Raw genomic sequence first — 13,172 nt, forward strand, 5'->3', positions numbered from 1 at the left:
TACAACTTTTGTAGGAAACATTTTTTCCTGAAATGCATTGTTTACGAGATATTCCATCTGTTACGTTTGAAATTTAATACACTGTATAGATTATAGATTTGTAAATGTATACAGGGTGAGGCATTTACAGTGACACAAGCAATTTTTTCGAAAACGAAGCGATATAAAAAAATGTTTCAGACAAAAGTTGTATGGCTTGAAGGGGGACATAAGATGGTGCCATTAGTTTGACCTTAAAGAGTCACCTGAAGGTCACGTGAAGGTCACCTCCAACTTTTTAAATGGGACACCCTATATACTTTTGCATATTCTTGTAGCCTACCTCAAGAGCTTTCCAAAACATCATAATAAAGTATTTTTTCATTGAGTACTTTTTGAGTTATGAGACAAAATAATATCTTAATTTTACATAAACCATAAAATATCTAGTAAAATATTCATTTTTCGATTATCTTATCTTAATACTTTTATGTACAAAATAATGAGGAATCAATTGGTGTAAAGAAAACACATAATTGTTTCGAAGAAAAAATATGTAATTTGCAATTAATTACATATTTTTTTTTTAAAAACAACTATGTGTTTTCTTTGACGAAGATGAGAAGGATGCGTTCTATGATGCGCTAGACAGAGCCCACGACAAATGCCCACGGAACGACATAAAAATAATAGCTGGAGACCTGAATGCAAAAATAGGGCGTGAGGAATTCCATCAACGCCAGACAGGGAAACATAGCCTGCATGCCAAAAGTAACGAAAACGGTCTCAGAGCTATCAACTTTGCGGCAAGCAAAAATATGGTGGTGGGCAGTACCATGTTTCCAAGAAAGACATTCACAAATACACGTGGGTTTCGCCTGATCAAGAAACTCACAACCAAATCGACCACGTATTGATTGACACACGACACGTATCAAATTGGATACAGGTAAGAACCATGAGGGGTGCGAACATGGACTCCGATCACCACTTAATCAAGGCAGTGGTAAGAGCACGCATCTCAACCGTAAAAATTCAACAGAATAGAAGAGAGGAAAAAATAAACGTGGACGCCTTAAAAAACGAGGAAGTAGCTCACAACTTCTCAGAGCATGTCAAACAGCTCCTGGAGACAATCGAAAATCAAGATAGAGACCAAACTACCAAACAGAAATGGAACACTTGTGCGGAAGTTTTAAAAACAGCCGCAAAAAACGCACTAGGAACCCAAGGAAATAATAATAAGATAAAAGACTGGTTTGACGAAGAATGTAGGGAAATGACACAAAAGAAAAACCAGATTTATCTGAAAATGCAACAAGGCAGGAAAACTCGGGCACTAGTGGAAAAATATAAAGAGCTCAGAAGAGATGAAAAGCGTGTCCACAAAGCGAAGAAGAAAGAATATAACAATAAAATATTCGAAGAACTGGAAACTCTACGTAATCAGTGCGAGATCAGAAAATTCTACCAGAGAGTCAACAATGGAAGAAAGGAATTCAAACCGAGAACGAAGATGATCAGAGATGGCGAAGGTAAAATAGTGAGCGACAAGAAAGGAATTCTACAAAGATGGAGAGAGCACTTTATAAAGTCCCTAAGCGACACAAACAACAACAGTGCCAAACAGAACAACAATGAACAAGAACAAATGAACATACAGAATACAACACCGGACGACCCACCAACAAAAAGAGAAGTGGAAAAAGCAATAAAAAAATTAAAAAATAACAAGAGTCCCGGAGAAGACACTATTCAGGCTGAACTAATTAAAGCAGCGAGATGGACCACACCCTGGATCCATGAAACTATAGTAGACATATGGAACCAGGAGGAGTTGCCAGAAGAAATGGGAGTCAGTGTGATATGTCCTCTGCACAAAAAAGGAGATCAGCTAGAGTGCAAGAATTATAGAGGCATAGCACTCCTCAACACTATATATAAAATACTTTCCAATGTATTGCTAGAGAGAATACGCCCCTATGCAGAAAAATGCATAGGGACGTACCAGGCTGGATTCCGATCAGGAAGATCGACGATCGACCAAATATTTACACTGCGGCAGATACTGGAAAAGACAAGAGAATACAATATGGACACCTATCACCTATTCATTGACTTCAGATCTGCATATGATAGTATAATAAGAACCAAACTGTACCAAGCGATGAACGAACTTCAGATTCCGCCAAAAGTCATTAGGATGGTAAAAGCAACAATGGCAAAAACAACATGCAGGGTAAAAATCCAGAGCGAAGTATCAGAAGTCTTTGAGACAACTAGGGGGGTGAGACAAGGTGACGGACTGGCATGCCTCCTGTTTAACCTGGCCTTAGAAAAGGCGGTAAGAGACTCAGGAGCCCACAGGGAGAACACAATCCTTTACAGGTCAAGTCAGCTCCTAGCATTTGCAGATGATATAGATATTATAGCGAGATCGATCGACGAACTTAAACAAGTATTCTGCAAAATTGAGAATGCCGCTAGAAATATGGGCCTCGAAATAAATGAGGAAAAGACAAAAATGCTCATTTCAACGACCTCCAGGACAAAAGCAATCAGAATGAACACAGTAACAATAGGAAAATATAATTTTGAGGTAGTGAACGCCTTCAAATATCTTGGCACGATCATAGACAACGAGAATAATATCAGCTCAGAAATAAATCAGAGAATTATAACGGCATCCAGATGTTCCCATGGACTCAACACTCATCTAAGAAGCCCACTCATCAGCAGAAAAACCAAAATCCAAATCTACAGAACGCTGATCAAACCAGTTCTCACTTATGCATGCGAGACATGGACATTGAGCAAAAAGAATGAAAACATCCTTAGTACATTTGAAAGAAAAATACTTCGACGAATCTTTGGAGGAATCAATATAAATGGAATGTGGAGGAGAAGATTCAATGACGAACTGTATGAATTATATAATTCCCCCGACATCATATCCCACATAAGGATCCAGAGATTCAAGTGGGCCGGACACGTGCAAAGAGCAGCCGGAGACTACCCCCCGAGACAGATCATGTACGGTAGGATGTATGGGGTTAGACGGCGGGGCAAACCGAGACTGAGATGGTTGGACGATGTTGATCGCGACGCGGCCACAATCGGGGCTAAGAATTGGAGGACCGAGTCTTTGAACAGGAAAACTTGGAGGCATAAGCTGGAGCAGGCACTGGCCCACAAAGGGCTGTCTCGCCAATGATGATGATGATGATGTGTTTTCTTTACACCAATTGATTCTTCTCATTATTTTGTACATAAAAGTATTAAGATAAGATAATCGAAAAATGAATATTTTACAAGATATTTTACGGTTTATGTAAAATTAAGAAATGATTTCAAGCCTTATAACTCAAAAAGTACTTGAGGGAAAAATATTTTATTATAGTGCTTTGGAAAGTCCTCGAGATAAGCTAATGACACCACCTTATGTCCCCCTTGAAACCATACAACTTTTGTCTGAAACATCTTTTTCTAAAATTAAAAATAAGAAAGTTATTTGGGGTGGGACATTAAAATGGGACACCCTGTATACATACAGGGTAGGCCATTTTAATCTACGCACTGAAATATCTCAAAATCCATAAGTTTAAGACAAAAATGTTTCAGACAAAAGTTATATGGTTTCGAGGAGGCCATAAGAGGGTACCATTGGTTTGACCTTGAATAGTTACTTGAAGGTCACGTAAAGGTCACCTTCAATTTTTTAAACGGAACTGCCTACTTTTTATTGCATATTCTTGCAGCTCATCTTGAGAGCTTTCCAAAACACTATAATTAAGTTAGTTTTCATTAAGTACTTTCCGAGTTATGAGACTTGCAGTAATTTCTCAATTTTACATAAACCATAAAATATCTAGTAAAATATTCACTTTTCGATTATCTTACCTTAATACTTTTATGTACAAAATAATGAGAGTAATCAATTGGTGTAAAGAAAACACACAGTTGTTTTTAAGAAAAAATATGTAATTAATTGCAAATATTTTTTAAGCAGAGAGATTTTTTAAATAATTATTTATAAAATAGTAAACGGTCGGAGCTCTGCGTAAAAATGTTTCTAAAGGACAGAACTTTTATAGAACTGTCCAGAATTTCCGTTAAAACTAGGGAAAATCATCAGCACGACACATTTTCACTAATTGTCGTGCTGATCAAGAACATTAAAAATTCATAAAAAATTATTAATTTTTGGAATATCGATCTAAAATTGCATATATAGGCTAAACTATAGCAGAACTATCGAGAACTGTTGTCAAAAATAATAATTTTCATCGCGTTTTACTACTTTAGAGGGAGAGTGTCGTGCTGGGTAATTGTAAAAAATTGTTTAAAAAATAGTAAACGGTCGGAACTCTGCGTAAAAATGTTTCTAAAGGATAGAACTTTTATAAAACCGTCCAGAACTGCCGTTAAAAGTACGGAAAATTATTAGCACGACACATTTTCACTAAATATTATGCTGGTCAAGAACATTAAAAATTCATAAAAAATTATTAATTTTTGGAATATCGATCTGAAATTACATATATAGACTGAACTATAGCAGAACTATCGGGAACTCTTGCTAAAAATAATATTTAACGCGTTTTGGTACTTTGGAGGGAAGAGTGTTGTGCTAGATTCGCGAAATTAGCACGACATTTTTTCGATTTCGATTCTTTAATATAAGGAATGCGGAACTCTTTTTAATTTTTATCAGGAACTGTAGAACTATGAAAAGTGCTATCAGAACTCTTAGTATTTTTTTGAAATTCGTAGATTGTCGTGCCAGCTTCACAGACAGGAGCGATTAATGACATCATTGGTCAATCACAGTTATTTCATTCTGAGGAATGGATGTGATTAGTCAGCTTTTAAGTTTGACGTAATATTGGACGAGAGCATAAAAATAATGTAAATTTAGCTATATTTATAAATTTAATGGAAATTAAAATTTTTTTATTTACATGTGAAGTTACATGTTAAGTGCTTTAAAATCTATATCTCCTTAAATTTTTTACGGTTTTGTAAATTTAAAATAAAGAATTTGTTGCTTTTATATTAATATTTTAATAAAAAATATTACCAAAGTAAATTTTTTATTTAATTCTATCTTGTTTTAACATTAAAAGTAACGGGAAAAGTAACGAATCGTTACTTTTGAAGTAACGGTAACGGTAACTAGTTACTTTTTTTACTCGGTAACGAGTAACGGTAACGAGTTACTTTTAAAAAGTAACTTTCCCATCTCTGTATATATATATATATATTTTTTTTTTAACTTTCAAATTTTAAATATAGATTTTACATTACATTTAGATATAGATTTTTACATTAGTTTTAGGTTTTAAGAATTATACAGTATAAAAAGATTTTAGATTTCATATCAAGCGACGCGGTAGCGTCGCGACGCCAAGTACATAAAAAAATAGATCCGAGCATTGAGAGTCACTGTTCTCGACGCGGCGCTACCAAGTACCTTATCTGGAATTTTGAGTCCTATAAACTTTCGATTAAAATATCTCAAGAACTAAAGCTGTAATCACAAATCTAACGGCACTTTTATTGCGACCAGTTTGAATAAGATTGGTGCAGTCAATCCCGAGAAATAATGATCGCATATCAGAATTGTGACATTTTTCGTTTTCCATCATCATGTTCATTCCAGGTTCAGACTCACGTACATATGCTCGCACGCACACACGTAAAGCGAGTTTGTCCCTCAAGGCGCGTTTGCAGCGCTCATGTCGATTACTCTGTCGAGTGTGCAAATACGCCTTAAGAAATAATATTATATGTATATGTGCGTGCATACACGTGCAATACGTGTGTATGTGTGTGCATACGTGTGAGAGATTAATTTATCGTATAGTAATTTTCAAAAATCATCCCTTGGGAGATGGAAATTAATATCTTAGGAACGCAAAAATATGGAACTTATGTGATTAAATAAAATTTCTAAAAAAATAATTGTCATATAATAACAATTTTGAAAAATAGTAATAATTTAGAAACAACCCCTTGGGGGTGAAATCTAATATTTCAGAAACGGTGCACCACAAAAATATAAAACCTGTACTGTTAGTTAAAATTTCTACAAAGATTAATTTAGCGTATAATAATTATTTTTAAAAACCATCCCTTAGGGGTGAAATCTAATATTTCAAAAACGATGCACCACAAAAATATAAAACCTGTACTGTTAGATATGACTTATAGAAAGACTAATTTACCATATAATAACAATTTTTAAAAACCACCCCTTGGGGGTGAAATCTAATATTTCAGAAACAGTGTGTCACAAAAATATAAAACCTATACCGTTAAATAAGACTTGTAGAAAGACTAATTTACCGTATAATTACAATTTTTAAAAACCACCCTGTTGGATAAATAAGAAAAAGGAGGAAGGGGGGTGAAAACGATAAATGACTTTTGTGCTTGCGCGCTTCACGCAGTGTTTGGTCATGGGGAGGGTGGCGACAGCGCATGCGTCTGCGCAGTTTTTTTTTCGCTAGAGTCGAGTCGGTCGTACATGCAGTCTTAGCCCTCGATTTGTTGTGTATTCTTCTATCCAGTGCTTTTATAAAAGTCACTATTCGATTTTGTACGATTCGGAATATATTTTTATTTGTCTCGCTGTGTGTGCCAAGTTTCTTTTTACGCGGAATTCCCGAAAACCACCCGTTCCTGATAGATATTTTTAACAGGTTATGGGCCCAGTATCATGGGGCGTTTTTCGGAAGTAGTGTCGTGTCGTGTTCGCAGAGTGACTCGGGTCAATACGCTACGGTAGAAAGACACACACTATTTAGTTTATACGGTTTTCGTGAAAGAAAAATCGGTCAAGAAACGCGAGCAAAAAAAAAAAAAAAAGAAATGGATGAAATGACGACTCGCAATATGCCAAAATTCGATGGCAACGATTTCAACACATGGAAATTCCAAATCACAAGGCTATTTATAGCGAATAGCCTGTTGGAAATCGTCGACGGTACGAGGAAGAAACCTGAGGAAGAAACACAAATAAAATTCTGGGAACGCGAGAACGCAAAAGCCATGTTCCTGATCTCTTCGTCAATGGAGGCGAAACAACTCAAATCACTCATAATCTGTGAAACAGCCAACGAGATGTGGGTGAGACTCGCAAAAATTCATGAACAAAAATCGGCATCGAATAAGCTCATTTTGAATCAAAAATACCATGAGTATCGCATGGCACCTGAGGATTCTGTCGTCGAGCACTTTACAAAAGTTCAAAATCTCGCGCAACAACTAAGGGATATCGGCCAGAATATCGACGACGTGTCGATAATGGCGAAAATTTTGGCAAGTCTCCCACCAAAATATAACGCATTCAGGACCGCATGGGACAGCATGGATGAAAAAAGGCAAACGCTTGACAATTTGATGGAAAGACTCATCAAAGAAGAGAGTCAATATTCCGCAAACGACGATGCTGCAATGCTCTCGCCGCAATGACGATAAATAAAAGAAAAACATCAGAAAAAAAGAATAACTCGAAACCGCCAAATCAAAGCAAGAAAAAAGATGGCGATCAATGCAAGAAAAAAGATGACGACTGCTACTACTGCGGTAAAATGGGCCATTATGCTCGGGATTGCAGGAAGAAGAAACATGACAATGAAGAAAAAAGATCGCGAACATCATCTTCGGAAAATTGTGCCTTCATGCTGACAGGCAGCTCGAATTCAATGCCTTCCATGGAAAATGTACAACAGCTATTATGAGTCGGTACGGAGGACGTCTGGTTGACCGACAGCGGGGCGTCCTGCCATGTTACTTTCCAGAGAATGGCTGTCCGATTACCGATCGGTAAGTGGAGAGAAAGTGAAGCTCGGTGCTGAATGTGATGTGCGCGGAATCGGAAACGTGCATATCGAGAAACTCGTGAGAGGAACGTGGGAAAATGCGACAATTCGAAACGTGTTTTTTGTACCTAAAATAAAGAAAAATTTGCTCTCAGTTGGAATTCTTACATCCGGCGGATACGAAGTATCGTTCAAGGACAATCGTGTCCTATTGATGAAAAACGATCTGGAATACGCGAACGGTGTGAAACAAAATAATGACGTTTACCGAATGTTTTTCCGTGTGAATACCCTGCGCGCAATCCCGGAAGCGAACATAGCAATGAATCTCAAGCGGTGGCACGAACGTCTTGGCCACGTGAACCAAAAAACACTATGCGAGATGATAAACTGTGGCGCAGTAAACGGAGTAAAGTTTGCAGATGTGAAGAATTTTTTTTGCGACGCCTGTCAACTCGGAAAATCGCACAAATTGCCGTTTAAAAATACAAGCGACAGAACAATATATCGCCCAGGCGAATTTATACACTCAGATGTATGTGGACCGTTACCTGAACCTTCGATAGGAGGTGCAAGATTTTTTTTTACGTTCGTGGACGAATCATCAGGATACAGGCACATATTCTTTCTACTACACAAAAGCGATGTCTACATAAAATTCAAGGAGTTTGACAAGATGGTGGAGAACAAGTTCAGACGCAAGATACAAGTGATACACACCGATAACGGGCGTGAATATTGCAATGAAGATATGCGTCGGTATCTCAGATCGCATGGAATTCGTATGGAAAATTCAGCCCCATACACCCCCGAGCAAAATGGCAAGGCAGAGCGAAAAAATCGCACAATCATGGAAAGTGCGAGAACAATGATCGGACACAAAAATCTATCAAGAGCACTTTGGGCCGAGGCTGTAAATACGGCGGTCTACGTCTTCAATCGCACTCCTAAAAGCAAGAATCCGAAGCAGACACCGTTCGAAATCTGGCATGGGAAGAAGCCGGATTTATCACATATCAGGGTGTTCGGATCAGTCGCATACGTGCATGTTCCACACCAAATGCGAAGAAAACTAGACGCGAAGGCGAAACGGATGTTATTAGTTGGCTACGAAAACGACTCTATAAATTAGACTGTTCGATCCCGATAAACGATCAGTAACGGTATCCAGGCATATTACCTTCAACGAGCAAGGTGAAGAAAAGGATCCGTCAACAAATTACAGCGATGACGAGCTGGTTAAATTATCTAAAATCGAAGAGATGACCGACAAAAATCGAAACGTAGAAGACGATTCAGATCGAGAGGACGATGAGTCTGGTGATAACGAGGAGAAAGAACCAGAACCGGCGGATGATAGACGGAGCACGCTGAGAAATCGGGCAAGTATAAAACCACCTAAAAGATATGAAGTAAATGCAACCGAGTATACTCCGTTAACTTTCAGAGAAGCGATAAATGGACCTGAGTCCGAGCAATGGAGACGTGCAATACATGAGGAGCTAAGGCGCATGATCGGAACAATACATGGTCAATTGTGCCGGTGGACCAAAGTAAAAAGCTCTTGGATACCAAGTGGGTGTTCAAGATTCTCAAAGATGAAAATGGGCACATCAAGCGGTACAAGGCACGATTGCTTGCGCGCGGCTTCCAGCAAAAGGAAGGGCTCGATTATACCGAGACTTTTGCCCCGGTGGTGCGCTACGACTCCTTACGAGTGTTCCTGGCGATGACGACACAATTGAATCTTGAGCTGATTCAATTCGACGTAAAGACGGCGTTCTTATACAGCGATGTAAAAGAGGAACTCTACTTAAAGATACCCGACGGACTGAAGGTCGACGGTGACTCAAGTGCCGTGATGTGTCGTTTGAACAAATCTCTTTACGGTATCAAGCAAGCCGCGCGGTGTTGGAACACGAAATTTACATATTTTTTGCGAAAATTCAATCTCGTGCCGTGCGAATCCGAAAAATGTATCTATGTAGGTAAAATAAACAATGTATGTGTGTTTCTAGCACTATTTGTGAATGATGGTTTAATCGCGTGCGAATCTCATGTGATTCTTGATTCAATTATTGACGAGTTAAACAAATCTTTTGAAATGACCCTAGGCGACGCGTCAATGTTCGTCGGTTTATAGATAAAACGCGATCGGATTGAAAAGTCAATGCGGATTCATCAAAAGGCGGGACAAGGGGGACAAGGGAGGGAGGTCAAGGAGGGGGAGGATGCGTAGGGTGGGTGAGGGTATTGTAGTCTGTAATGGTCGCACAAGGGCCAGGTCGGGGGGGAGAAGTGGTCTAGATTTGTTAAAGGTTCGGGAACGCTCCTTGCAAAAGCGCCTTGTAATCCCTAAGGGGCAGCAATAAACTATTATCTATCTATCTAATTTTGTACTAGAAGGATATTCGGACGCGGATTTTGCAGGAGATATAGATACACGGCGCTCGACAACTGGTTATGTATTTATGCTCGCATACGGCCCAATAACTTGGTCATTACAACGGCAGAAATCTGTGACTTTAAGTACAACCGAGGTGGAATATGTAGCGGCCGCAGCGGCGGCAAAAGAAGCTGTATGGCTTAGAAAGCTCATTAATGATATCGGATGTCGATGCAAGGAAGCGACAGTTATCTATATAGACAATCAATCCGCGATTCAACTAGTGAAGTATCCGGTCTACCACAAAAGAACGAAGCACATCGATATCCGTTATCATTTTCTACGCGAGAAGGTAGAGGAAAATCAATTAAAAGTGTGTTACATTCCAAGCAGTTTACAACGGGCAGATATCTATACAAAAGCTGTCCCGAGAGAGCGTTTTAAAGATTTATGTGCAATGCAAAATTTAACAAGTGAATGCACTTAAGCGGTGGGAATGTTGGATAAATAAGAAAAAGAGGAAGGGGGGTGAAAGTGATAAATGACTTTTGTGCTTGCGCGCTTCACGCAGTGTTTGGTCATGGGGAGGGTGGCGACAGCGCATGCGTCTGCGCATGCGTCTGCGCAGTTTTTTTTTCGCTAGAGTCAAGTCGGTCGTACATGCAGTCTTAGCCCTCGATTTGTTGTGTATTCTTCTATCCAGTGCTTTTGTAAAAGTCACTATTCGATTTTGTACGATCCGGAATATATTTTTATTTGTCTCGCTGTGTGTGCCAAGTTTCTTTTTACGCGGAATTCCCGAAAACCACCCGTTCCTGATAGATATTTTTAACACACCCCTTAGGGGTGAAATCTAAAATATTTCAGAAACGGTGTACTACAGAAATATAAAACCTATGCCGTTAGATAAGATTTGTAAAAAGACTAATTTACCATATAATAACAATTTTTAAAAACCACCTCTTGGGGATGAAATCTAATATTTCAGAAACAGTGTGTCACAAAGATATACCGTTAAATAAGACTTGTAGAAAGACTAATTTATCGTACAGTAATAATTTTCAAAAATAAAAAATTATCTCTAAAAATAATTTACTAAAATATTTTCCCCCAAAAAATAATTTGCAGAAACGATATAAAATTTTACAAAAAGGTGTGAAATCCATTTAAAAAAAACCTTACAAAAATAAAAGAAAATACGCCAAGTACATAAAAAATATTTCGCTTTGTATGCAACAAAATGTTTAATAAAAAAATATCCCTAAAAATGATTTATCAAAACGTTCCCCCAAAAATTAATTTGTAGAAAGAATATAAAATTTTACAAAAAGGTGTGATATCCCTAAAAAAATCTTACAAAAGTAAAAAAAAATACGCCAAGTACATAAAAAATATTCTACCTTGTATGCAACAAAATGTTTAATGAAAAAAGTCTTTAAAAATAATTTACAATAATTTTCCCTCACAAAATCATTTTTCTAAAAAATAAAACCTCAACAAATAATTTTCTTAAAAAATATTAAAAAATAAAATATCAAAATTAAATAGGAAATCAATAATTACTATTAGCCAAGTACTTAAGAGCAATTTGTAAAGAACAATGCTGAAAAAGGGCCAAAATTTGCCTGTAAGGGGATTGTATGAAATCGGTATATCTTTATGTTTTTGAACCTGAACTCGAAAATGAAGCTTAAAATTGTCCAAACACCGGGGAAAATTGTGAAAATGCAATTTTTTTTACAGAAAAGCCACGTTTTGCAGCAAATGTTTTTTAATGAACAAGTGGAAGCAGAGGAGAAGAGGAGGTGTAGGATGTGTGGGGGAGGTGAGGAGACATGGGAGCACGTGTTGGGGGAGTGTATGGGTAGAGAGGAAGGGGAGAACTGGTGGGAAAGAATGAGGTAGTTGTTAGGGCAGGAAGGGAAGGGCGAATGGTGGATGAGGGAATTGGAGAGAAAAAGGGAGAAGGAAGGGGGGAAGGGGGGGGGAGAGTGGAAGTATGAGTGTAGAGTATGGTGAGTGTATGTTGGAACTGGAAGTCGAGGCGTTAGCTAGAAGGTAGTTCTCTCTCTCTCTTTTAGTTTAGATAATCTAGTATGTAAGATAGTTGTAAGTGAATAGAAGTAAGCGTTGCGTGCGTTAGATGTAAATCGAACTTGGTTACTGTAATTATGTATGTTTTGTTGAATATTGGCAATTTATATGGGATGTTGTAAGAGGTTTGAGTACGCTCCTCTGAAAAGCGCCTTCAATCCCCGAGGGGCAGAATAAATTTATCTATCTATCATTTAGTGTTGATTTTAAATATTTTAAAAATCAAGTTTCTCTCAATAAATATAAAATGCGTGTTAATTTCTTAAAGAGAATTTATGTATAATATTTCTACAATGTAAGATTAATATTTCATGGCAAATATTATATCAAATTTACAAATTGCTCTTAAGTACTTGGCTAATAGTAATTGTTGATATCCTATTTAGTTTTGATATTTTATTTTTTAATATTTTTAGGAAAATTATTTGTTGAGGTTTTGTTTTTTAGAAAAATGATTTTGTGAGGGAAAATTATTGTAAATTATTTTTAAGGACTTTTTTCATTAAACATTTTGTTGCATACAAGGTAGAATATTTTTTATGTACTTCGCGTATTTTTTTTTTACTTTTGTAAGATTTTTTTAGAGGGATATCACACTTTCTTGTAAAATTTTATATCCTTTCTACAAATTAATTTTTGGGAGAACATTTTGGTAAATCATTTTTAGGGATATTTTTTTATTAAACATTTTGTTGCATAAAACGAAATATTTTTTATGTACTTGGCATATTTTTTTTACCTTTGTAAGGTTTTTTTAATTTGATAATTTTTTCCATTTTTTAAAGAATTTTTGAATATACATGTCACACAAAATAATATTCTAAGAAAAAGCTGAAATCAATCTAGAATTAAAAAATCAATTTTTGTGCTTTTAAAAAAAAGTTGAA

At 37.0% G+C, this 13,172-nt stretch overlaps 1 protein-coding gene across 2 annotated transcripts in view; it reads right to left on the minus strand.

Moving 5' to 3' along the window:
• The window catches only part of Atg4a (Autophagy-related 4a), a 254,744-nt gene that overhangs the window by 158,998 nt on the left and 82,574 nt on the right, over nt 1-13,172 (minus strand). The gene's annotated exons all lie outside the window — the stretch shown is intronic.

This window comes from Camponotus vicinus, unplaced genomic scaffold (genome assembly GCF_025532165.1).
Source record: "Camponotus vicinus isolate PSW18456_S1 unplaced genomic scaffold, iyCamVici1.0 SCAF_2, whole genome shotgun sequence".
NCBI classification, from domain to species: domain Eukaryota; kingdom Metazoa; phylum Arthropoda; class Insecta; order Hymenoptera; family Formicidae; genus Camponotus; species Camponotus vicinus.